Here is a 12392-nt window from a genome sequence, read left to right on the forward strand (position 1 = left end):
TGAAAGATATGCAAAAAAGTAACAATGATAAAGGAAATAGGCCATTGTTAACTGTTCGTTGGGTAACAATGAGAACCTGGTGCGACTTGGCTAGGGAAGGGGTAGAGAGAGGAATTACTTGAAGTTAGAGAAATCAATATTCATACCACTGGGTTGTAAGCTGCCCAAGCGAAATATGAGATGCTGTTCCTCCTATTTGCGTGTAGCCTCTGACAATGGAGGAGACCTAGGACAGAAAGGTCAGGGTGGGGATGGGAAGGAGAATTAAAGTGTTTAGCAACTGGGAGATCAGGTAGGTCCAGGCGGACTGAGCGAAGGTGTTCAGTGAAACGATAGCCCAGTCTGCGTTTGGTCTCACCGATGCATAAGAGTCCACATCTTGAACAGCGGATACAGTAGATGAGGTTGGAGGAGGTGCAAGTGAGCCTCTGCTTAACTTGAAAGGACGGTCGGGGTCTCTGTTATGTTTTGCTTGGGCAGCCTACAGCCTAGTGGTATAAATATTGATTTCTCTAACTTCTGGTAGCCCCAGCATTCCCTCTCTCCGTCCCGCCCCAGCCCAATTCACACCGAGCTTCTCGTTTTCACCCAACAATCAGCGAACAATGGCCTGTTTCCTTTATAATCGTTACTTTTTTGCATATCTTTCATTCATTGTTCTTTATCTCTCTACATCATCGTCTATATTTCTCGTTTCCCTTTCCCCTGACTAGTCTGAAGAAGGGTCTCGATGCGAAATGTCACCCATTCCTTCTCTCTAGAGATGCTGCCTGTCCCGCTGAGTTACTCCAGCTTTTAGTGTCTTTCAAAGGCGAGGGAAAAAGGGTCCAACATAATGATGGAGATGTACAGATGAGGCTGAGGCCTGAGGTTTGGAAGCAGAGAGGGAAAGATCTGAAGGAATAGTGAAAACCATAGAAGTTGGAATGTGGCTGGGGGATGGGGTCAATAGACAATAGACAATAGACAATAGGTGCAGGAGTAGGCCATTCAGCCCTTCGAGCCAGCACCGCCATTCAATGCGATCATGGCTGATCACTATCAATCAGTACCCCGTTCCTGCCTTCTCCCCATACCCCCTCACTCCGCTATCCTTAAGAGCTCTATCCAGCTCTCTCTTGAAAGCATCCAACGAACTGGCCTCCACTGCCTTCTGAGGCAGAGAATTCCACACCTTCACCACCCTCTGACTGAAAAAGTTCTTCCTCATCTCCGTTCTAAATGGCCTACCCCTTATTCTCAAACTGTGGCCCCTTGTTCTGGACTCCCCCAACATTGGGAACATGTTATCTGCCTCTAATGTGTCCAATCCCCTAATTATCTTATATGTTTCAATAAGATCCCCCCTCATCCTTCTAAATTCCAGTGTATACAAGCCCAATCGCTCCAGCCTTTCAACATACGACAGTCCCGCCATTCCGGGAATTAATCTAGTGAACCTACGCTGCACGCCCTCCATAGCAAGAATATCCTTCCTCAAATTTGGAGACCAAAACTGCACACAGTACTCCAGGTGCGGTCTCACCAGGGCCCGGTACAACTGTAGAAGGACCTCTTTGCTCCTATACTCAACTCCTCTTGTTACGAAGGCCAACATTCCATTGGCTTTCTTCACTGCCTGCTGAACCTGCATGCTTCCTTTCATTGACTGATGCACTAGGACACCCAGATCTCGTTGAACTCCCCCTCCTCCTAACTTGACACCATTCAGATAATAATCTGCCTTTCTATTCTTACTTCCAAAGTGAATAACCTCACACTTATCTACATTAAACTGCATCTGCCATGTATCCGCCCACTCACACAACCTGTCCAGGTCACCCTGCAGCCTTATTGCATCTTCCTCACAATTCACACTACCCCCCAACTTAGTATCATCTGCAAATTTGCTAATGGTACTTTTAATCCCTTCGTCTAAGTCATTAATGTATATCGTAAATAGCTGGGGTCCCAGCACCGAACCTTGCGGTACCCCACTGGTCACTGCCTGCCATTCCGAAAGGGACCCATTTATCCCCACTCTTTGCTTTCTGTCTGTTAACCAATTTTCTATCCATGTCAGTACCCTACCCCCAATACCATGTGCCCTAATTTTGCCCACTAATCTCCTATGTGGGACCTTGTCGAAGGCTTTCTGAAAGTCGAGGTACACCACATCCACTGACTCTCCCTTGTCAATTTTCCTAGTTACATCCTCAAAAAATTCCAGTAGATTTGTCAAGCATGATTTCCCCTTCGTAAATCCATGCTGACTCGGAACGATCCCGTTACTGCTATCCAAATGCTCAGCAATTTCGTCTTTTATAATTGACTCCAGCATTTTCCCCACCACTGATGTCAGACTAACTGGTCTATAATTACCCGTTTTCTCTCTCCCTCCTTTCTTAAAAAGTGGGATAACATTTGCTATTCTCCAATCCACAGGAACTGATCCTGAATCTATAGAACATTGAAAAATGATCTCCAATGCTTCCACTATTTCTAGAGCCACCTCCTTAAGTACTCTGGGATGCAGACCATCAGGCCCTGGGGATTTATCAGCCTTCAGTCCCATCAGTCTACCCAAAACCATTTCCTGCCTAATGTGGATTTCCTTCAGTTCCTCCATCACCCTAGGTTCTCCAGCCCCTAGAACAGAGGAAAGCGGAGGGGGAGAAAGGTCAGGAGAGATATTAAAAGAGTGGTTGGAGCTGGTGATCGATGGCATCTAAATGGAAGATTGGAGGTGCCTGTTGCAGCACTGAGAAGTGGGGTCATGGACCACACCAACTTTGACAAGGAGTGAATCTGTGCAGTTGCAGAGAGGAAGATTAAGAGCACGAATCTCCCTTGGGAAAGAACAATGTAGAATCCTTGTTTAGTACTTTAGCCATGCTCCCTATCACAAGGGGTCGATTTGTTTTTTGTCTCTGGCTGGTCTCAGCCCTCCTCTTACACGTCCCTTCTTCTTATTTTTGTTGTCAGACCTTTTCTGTACTCTTTTCCTGCCTCTCTTTGTCATTCGTGGAACTTCAGTTTTAATTTCCTTTTCCTTCCTTCTGATGAAACATACCCTTATCTCCCACTGTTATATTACAATTCTGCCTGATTCCAGTGTACCAAGAGTAGATCTGTTGCTTGCAATGAAATTTGCCATTTTCTATACACTTTTACTTTGGAATTGTCTTCATCCTTTTTACAATATCTGTGAGATTATGATTGCAAATGGTTAATATTGGGAATTTATAATATTCATTCAGAAAGCCAAACATTTTAATAATAATTCATCACTTCAGTGATTTAAAAAAAAAAGGTTCCAGAGGGTGACAAGTCAAAGGGCCAAATGGCCTCCTCCTGCACCTATTTTCTATGTTTCTATGAGTCAGATCCTTGATAAATGTTCAGTAATCTGATTTGTGGTCTGATATTAACGATGTCCAACCAAGTTAGGACCATAATCGGATCTATTGACCTGTGAATTACAAAAAGACATGCACTGTGGGCAATATGAAAAGGGCAATGTTAAAGTGAAGTGTCATGGTATAAAGACAAGGGAGATCATCCAAGCCCAGCTGAATCTCTTGAGAGTTCAGTCGCGTCTTTACATCCTAAATTGGAATAGACCTGATGGACAGTGTCCAATGATGCACTGCCCAAGGTGCTTGACTGATGAAATAATCTGCTGAATTGAAAGCATGCATGCAGAAATCAAACCCTAAAGTATTGGATAGTTATCTGGAGTAGTTTGTAGTGACACTCTCTCAGAACATGGAGCATAGAACAGTCCAACATAGGAACAGGCCATAAGACCATAAGACAAAGGAGCAGAATTAGCCCACAGCTCATTAAGTCTACTCCGCCATTCACACATTTATTTTTCCCTCTCAAAGCCATTCTCCTGCCTTCTCCCTGATCCTTTGATGTTCTTACTCATTAAGAACCCACCATGTCTGCAATAACCATGATGTAAACTAGTCCTATCTGCCTGCATATGGTTTTCATCGTTCCATTTCCTGCATGTTCACGTGTCTGCCTTCAATGTTGCTATTGTATCTGTTTCCACCGCTACCCCTAGCAGCAGGTTTTAGACACCAGCAGAAGGGAAAAATATCTGTACAAAAAAAACTTGCCTCGTATATGTCCTTTAAACTTTCTCCCTCAAACCTTAAATTTATGCCCTCTAGTATTTGGCTTTTGCACCCTGGGAAAGAGACACTGAGTATTTACCCTGGCTACATCTCCCAAAATTTTATAAACTTCTATCAAGTCACCCTCAGCCTTCAATACTCCAGAGAAAACAATTTGAGTTTGCCCAACCTCTCCTTTTAGATAATACTCTCTGAACCAGGCAACAGCCTGGTGATCCTTCAAGTGTTATAGAGACATAGCATATGGAACTAGGCCCTAATCAAGCATTGCCTTAATCATGTGTTGTCTTTCTGCTGACTGGTTAGCACGCCACAAAATCTTTTCACTGTACCTCAGTACACGTGACAATAATCTAAACTTACCCTTCAGCCCAACTTGCCCATGCCAACCAAGAAACACATCTCATCAAATCCATTTGCCCACGTTTCGCCCATATCCCTTTAAACGTTCGCTTCCATGTACCTGTCCAAATGTCTTTTAAATGTTTTTATATTCCTGCTTCAAACATTTTCTCTGCAAGTTAGTTCCATATATGAACCACCCTTTGTGTGAAAATATTGCCCCTCAGGTTCCTATTAAATCTTTCCACTCTCACCTTAAACCTATGACCTCTAATTCTTGATTTCTGAACCCAGAAAAAGACTCTGTGCATTCACCATGTCTATGCCCCTCATGATTTTATAAAATCTCTATAAGATTACTCTCAGTCTCCTACAATCTAAGGAGTAATGTCCTAGCCTGTCCAATCTCTCCCTATAACTCGATTCTTCAAGTACTGGCAACATCCTTGTAATTCTTTTCTGCACTCTTTCCATCTTAATGGCATTGTTCCTGTGGCAGGGTGACAAAAACTGAATATAATACTCCAAGTGTGGACTCACCAACATCTTGCACAACTGCGACATACTCTTACTCATGCTTCTATACTCAGCGCCCTAACTGTGGAAGGCTGGCATGCCACAAGCCGTCTTTACTATTCTGTGGACCGATGTTCCCACTTTCAGGAAACTATGTACTGGTACTCCTAGGTACTGGTACCCCTGTTCAACAACACTCCCCATGACCCAACTGTTCAATGTGAAAGTCCTGTCCTAGTCTAATTTCTCAAAATTCAGCACGTCATACTTATCTGAATTAAACTCCATTAGCCATTCCTCAGCCCACTTACCCAGCATTTTGAGATCTTGCTGTAATTCTTGACCACCTTCTTCACTGTCTATGACGCCACATGTTTTAGAGTCATTTGCAAACATATTAACCATGCCTTGTATCTGCTGTTCCAATTCGTTGATCTGGAAGACAAACAGTAATGAATTCAACACAGACACCTGAGACGCACCACTAGTCACTGGTCTCTAGTTAGCTTAAGTTTATTATCTCATGTACCGAGTTACAGTGAAAAGCTTTTGTGCGTGCCATCCAGTTAGTGGAAAAACAATACATAATTACAATCGAGTCATTTACAGTGTGCAGATACATGATACATGTCCAGCAGCCATGCTATTTTGATCTTTTGCTCTCATTGTCTTTTGTACTCCAAGTGCTGTTATTATTTGATGCTCCACTTTGTTTTCTTACCTCTTCATCGATTTCTTGTCCAAGGAGAACTAATCCTCCTAATGGCATCTGTGTAAGAGTCCTCTTTTCATCTCATGGTGTCTTGACATGGCTGCACTGCTGTTTTATTAGAAATTTTACATCCCAAGGAACTGCATATTCATTGAGAAAAATAAATTATTTTTCAATTGCGTCTTAATGAATAAAATGATTGCTCCAGGGGATGGATGCGATGCCACTCAAATACGTTGTCTTATTCTTAATGATATTGAGCTTCCAAAGTTGTTGTTTGAGCTACTCCAATTGAGGCTGGTGTAGAGTACCCTATCACAATGGAAGGTATTTATTCACAAAATGCTGGAGTAACTCAGCAGGTCAGTCAGCATCTCGGGAGAGAAGGAATGGGTGACGTTTCGGGTCGAGACCCTTCTTCAGACTGATGTCAGGGGGGCGGGACAAAGGGCCCGAAACGTCACCCATTCCTTCTCTCCCGAGATGCTGCCTGACCTACTGAGTTAATCCAGCATTTTGTGAATAATTACCTTTGATTTGTACCAGCATCTGCAGTTATCTTCTTATACTATCACAATGGAGACATGCCTTGTTGATGGTGGAAAGGTTTTGGAGTGCCGGGACGTGGGTCACTCTCTGCAGGATCCACAGCCTCAGGTCTGCTTGGTGCGAACCTTTTTATCGGGCTGGCTCCATTAAACCTGATCCGCTTTCGTTCCCATGTTAGTCACATGCAACATGATAATGGTAATGTCATTCAATGTCAAAGGCGGGTGGCTAGATTCCCTCTTGTTGGAGGTACTTACCATATGGTACTTGTGAAGCATGAATGATACGTACCACTTACAACAGTACCTGATAATGTTTAGGTTCTGCTGCATGAAGGCATTGGCTGGTTTGTTATGTGATAAGTTGCTAATTCAGTTTGCCAGGTCCCTAAAAAGATGATAAAGTGCCTGAGGATTTTGTATTCTTCTTGTTACATGCGGCTCTAATTTACTGCTTTATACTCCATCCAACAAAATTACTATAACAGAATTTCTATAATTTATTTTGCTTTGATTTCCATCCTTAATCTCTTTGCACCTCTTTAATTTCAACAATACCTCATCTCTTTTGCCTGCCTTTTGTCAAAGTGAAATATTTTGGAATAATTATTTCCCAACCATTATTTGCTGCAAATACATTTCAGAAATGGTGATTAGATTAAATTAATTAATCTGCAACTGTGCCATTAATTTCTCTTCCATTACAAACACAGGTTACTGCATACACAGGTTTAATATTCTAACGACAACTATTTTTCCCTGAAATCATCACTAATTTCCGACTGCTAATTACAGACCTATGAGCCTAACATTAGCTACCAGCCATCATCTTTAGACTTTACTTTGGTTCAGTTTAGTTTATTGTCATGTGTACCGAGGTACAGTGAAAAGCTTTTGTTGTGTGCTATCCCGTCAGCAGCAAGACAATACATGGTAAAGTTGTACCACACAGAAGTGGGCCCTTCAACCCATGTCTGTGTGTCAACCTCTGCCCACCTATGCTAATTCACACAGAGGGTGGCGTCAACCTTATCTGCATTAGGATTATTTCCTTCTATATTTGATTTAAATATCTGACTAAATGTCCCTTGAACACAGTAATTGTATTTGATTCCACTACCTCCTCTGGCAGTGAGATCCAGATATCAACCACCCTCTCTGTAAAACAACTATTCCCCAGATTCCCTTTAAAATTCCTTTCTCACAGCTAAAACCACACCCTATTTTTTTTATACCTCTATCATGGAAAGAAGATTCAACTATCTCCCCTGTTTATGCATCTTATAATCTTATTTACTTCAATCAGCTCACACCCCAGCCTCCTTTAATCCAATTTCTCCCCATAACCCAATTCCTCCAATCTGGGCAAGACCCTTCTTCAGACATTAGTTTGGAATATTGGGTGTTCATCCTTAGCACATGAGCAGTCTATTCAAGAGATTGATAACACAGCAGGGAAGCTGCTGTTTTTAAATCTTGTGGTACGTGATTTCAAGCTTTTGTATCATCTGGCTGAAGGGAAAGGGGAGATTTACCAGATTGTAAGGGGTCCTTGATTATTTTCGCTGCTTTCCCCGAGGCAATGTGAAGTATAGATGGAGTTGATAGGTGAGGAGGTTGATGTATATGATGGATTGGGCTGCACCCACAACTCTCTGCAATTTCTATTAGTCCTGGGCAGAGCAGTTGCCACATAGACCAGACAAATTTTCTTCATGTTCTCAGGAAGGAGGGCATTAGTGTGCTTTCTTAGCTATAGCATCATCTTCACCATGGACACTCTGCACACATCCACCCGCCATCAGTAAGGTCTTAGGAACCTCCCTTTCTTTCTGCAACAAAGCCCCAACCAGTTCCCTCCATCAATATGTGTAGGAAAGAAAACTGCAGATGCTGGTTTACATCGAAGGTAGACACAAAATGCTGGAGTAACTCAGCGGGTCAGGCAGCATCTCTGGAGAGAAGGAAAGGGTGACGTTTCGGGTCGAGACCCTTCTTTATTCTGAAGAATGGTCTTTACCCGAAACATCACCCATTCCTTCTCTCCAGAGATGCTGCCTGACCCGCTGAGTTACTCCAGCATTTTGTGTCTGCCTCCATCAATACTCTTCTCTGCCTGGCAGCAATTGTTCCTGAGCAATGTCACTTATGACTCCCCTCATTTCCTACTGCTCAAAACTGTACCAATGGGCACCCTCACGGGGCCCAGCTCTGCCTTTCCTTTCATTTACGCTTAATTTAATTATTGTCATTGTATTATGGCTATGTTTAATATTTCTAGTTTCTAGTCTTTTTTGCATGCTTGTGGGTGTGATTTGATACATAATGGGGAGTGTCCACATGGGAGGAGGCTAGCGTAGTGACAGGGATTGTGGGTCAGTTTAGTCTAAGGATGGAGAGAATAGTTTTTTAACACGCTCGCGCCAGTCACTCACGACTGCCACACTCGCGCCAGCTACACTCACAAGGACCACACGGTAATGACTACACGATTTTTACTGTATTGTTTGAAGAAGAAACAGTTGATAAGAACGAAAGGTTATGAATTACTCTTTTGATTTGTGCTACTTTAATAAAGACCAATTAATCAAGAAACAGTGTTTGGAAGATTCGTTTTTGTTATCTCAGAGTGCGGTGTGTGCGTAAGCTATACCTCCATTCCATCCCCGAGAAGTAATGGCTATCGAAGTTGGACTTTGAGAAGGTATAGAAACTGCCATTACAGGCAACATGGAGCATCCTGCACCTGTGCAAAACACGACAATTTTTATCAACCTCTCGACAAACTTTCACCTCCGCCCCCTCAGACTCACTTGGACCATTTCTTACACCCCTCTCCTAAATGAAAGGTGCAGCCCCATTCGTCCTATATTTGGTTAACCTATCATCTACCAACCCATGCCTTACCCCTCTCTCTCATTTCTTTACACTAGCTATCTTCCCTGTCCATTCTCAGGCCTGATGTGGCATCTCGGCCTATAACTTCAATCATCCCTTTGCCTGCAGAAATGCTGCCTGATCCGCTGAATTACTCTGGTAGCTTGTTTTTAGCTGTTAGACAAGAGGGCTAAGATCACCACCTACTGGGCAACGTTTTCTGATGAACGAGGATTACGTCATCTCTCAGCTTCTGTACAAAACCTTTAATATTTAGGTGAGATCTAACCAGGTTGAAGAGGGTTTACCATCCTGTTGTTGGGCATGTATATTTATTTTTAGTAGTTAATATATGGGATCCAACTGTGTGTGATTGGAACTACCAGCATTTATCATCCTTCCTAATGCTCTCTGAACAATTTACACCCAGGCCCACTGCTGGGTTTGGAGTCACCCAGAGGCCAGACAACATAGGATTAGCAGATGTCCTTCATCGGAGAACGCAAGGGAAATGGACGTTTATTTACAAAGATCATGTACGTCTCGGTTATAACAGCTGTTAGCTCCTCTAATCCACATTAGTTGCATTTAACTGCAGAAATCGCCCCACCACATTTTTGCCAACCTGTGGAAACCCATTCACATGAATCCCATTTTTCTGCGCTTGGCCCACAGCCTTCTGTCCCTGGGTGATTCAAATGGTCGCCTGGACACAATGCAGTCAGTGACTCTGCTTCCACCACTCTCTCCAATGTGTTCCAGGTACTCACCACTCTCTGGGTGAAGAAGGTTCCCCTCAGATCCCCTCTAAATATCTCAAACCTTACCTCAAATGTGTGACAGTGTTTAGAAGGAGCTTAACTGAACCTACCTGTGTCCTAGAAGTGAGGGATGAAAAGTTTAAAGGGAGTTTCACTCCAAATCTATCCTTACCTTCTGAATGTGTGAAGGAGAGTAGAGGGGGCTTCACTCTGAATCTGATCCATGACCTGGGAGTGTGTGACAGAGTTGACACAATTGGATGTAGGTTCAATCATTTCCATCTGAGAGAAATTAAATAGCAGAAGAAAACTTTTACAGGGAAAAGGGGAAAATGCCAAGCAGTTATCCTGATTGTGGCCTCAGATTCTCTCCAATCCCTTTTGAATTGCTCCTTTGTCGAGATGGACTTAGCACCACAGGAATAGGATACACATAGATCATTTACTTTTCTCCTGGTGCCAGAGAACTAGTTTATTTTTAGCAGGCAAGAGAGATCTCAGTAATTCAGCACACACCCAGCCACTTGTGCACATTGCCAGCCACACTCCTGTCTCCTTATATCCTGGCTGCTAAATATTGTCAGGCAACCCTGTGAAGTGGGATGTTAGACTGCAGTAATAATGTCAAACTAAAGTTATTGGTACTAAACTTATTGGTGTTGGTTCAATGTTCATGCTTCGAAACATAAAGCATTGAAAACCTCTAGGATTGTTTTATCTTCTTTTCCCACCCCATACTGAATCCAACAGAGCAGTTCCTTTTAGTATCAAATCTTTTATTGGTTGGTCATAAGGAATAGTAGAATTAAAGGTCATTTGGCCCATCAAGTCTACTCCGCCATTCAATCATGGCTGATTTATCTCTCCCCCCCAAACCCCATTCTCCTGCCTTCTCCCCATAACTTCTTGACACCTGTACTAATTAAGAATCTATCTATCTCTGCCTGAAAAATATCCACCGACTTGGCCTCTACAGCCTTCTGTGGCAAAGAATTCCAGATTCACCACCCTCTGACTATAGAGATTTCTCCTCATCTCCTTCCTAAAAGAACATCCTTTAATTATGAGGCTATGACTTGTAGTCCTAGACTCTCCCACTAAAGCAAACATCCTCTCCACATCCACTCTATCTCAATCCAAGGTTGGGAAGAGAAGATTAAAAAATTCTAGAGATTTTCAATGCTATGAGATTTGAAATATGAACATTGGATCGCAGGCTCCTTCAGATTGCTTTGTTCTTTAATTATACTGTTCTGACCATAATGTAAACTCCAGTAAACTTTGCACCCCCTTGCTTGTCAAGAACCCGTCCACCTTGGTTTTAAAAATAGTCTGCTTCCACCTCCCTTTGAGGCAGCGTTTTACAGAGACTCACGACCCTCAGAGCAAAAAAACTATTGCCTCGTCTCGTCTGAAATGGACAGGTATTTTAAGAGATTCTAAGGCCAGGCTGCGTCATCACCTATTTCATAGAGTCCTACTGCACGGAAATACTGTAGGCCCATCAGGCCAACACGTCCATGCCGACCAAGATTACCCATCTAAGCTAGCCCCATGTGCCAGGGTTTAACTCATATCTCTTTAAAGCTACCTACTGCAAGCTACCCAACAAAATGCAATCATCATTTACCCTCAGTACCAGGCAGGAAACCTTCAACATATGAAACACATACAAGCCCCCAGCACAAATATTAACAAAGCAAACTGCAACTCAACAGAAATCTGGTAAGTGGGAGGTGACACTCTTAGATGAATAAGATCATGGCTTCCAGGCCCATTTGAAGTGAAGAACACATTATTGGCCAACATTCCAATTACAGGCAGAGGGCGCACTGTAATGTCTGATTTACAATGTAATGTCAGTATATGTCATTGTGTTGTTTTACTCGTCTTAGGTGTACTGATCAGCATAAGGCGTTGTCCTCGTCTCCCAACTACCCATTTCAGCCCCTGCACTTTTGCTTTTTTTAATCTGTACTTTCTCTGTAGCTGTGTAACACTCTGTTCTGCATTCTGCTTATTTTTCTCTTGGCCTTTGCACTTGCGTATGGCTTCATTGTCCTTGTCATGTATGGTATGATTTGACTGGATAATATGCAAAATAAAGTTTTTCACTCTATCTTGGCACACATGTCAATAATAAACAAATACCAATCAATGAAATGATGGAAAGAAACCAGCTGCATCAATGCTTTGGAGAACACAGATATGCAAGCAGTGGGTTGCAAAGAGATAATTGTATACATTCCTACCCCCTCTGTAAAGTAATTAAAATGTACAATAAAAGGACTGCGTGATAGAAAATTGACAAGGGACTGAAGGTATGGATTATATCATATCATCATATCATATATATACAGCCGGAAACAGGCCTTTTCGGCCCACCAAGTCCATGCCGCCCAGCGATCCCCGTACATTAACACTATCCTACACCCACTAGGGACAATTTTTTACATTTACCCAGCCAATTAACCTACATACCTGTACGTCTTTGGAGTGTGGGAGGAAA

The sequence above is a fragment of the Rhinoraja longicauda genome, chromosome 12, assembly GCF_053455715.1.
Source record: "Rhinoraja longicauda isolate Sanriku21f chromosome 12, sRhiLon1.1, whole genome shotgun sequence".
In the NCBI taxonomy this organism is placed as follows: Eukaryota; Metazoa; Chordata; class Chondrichthyes; order Rajiformes; family Arhynchobatidae; genus Rhinoraja; species Rhinoraja longicauda.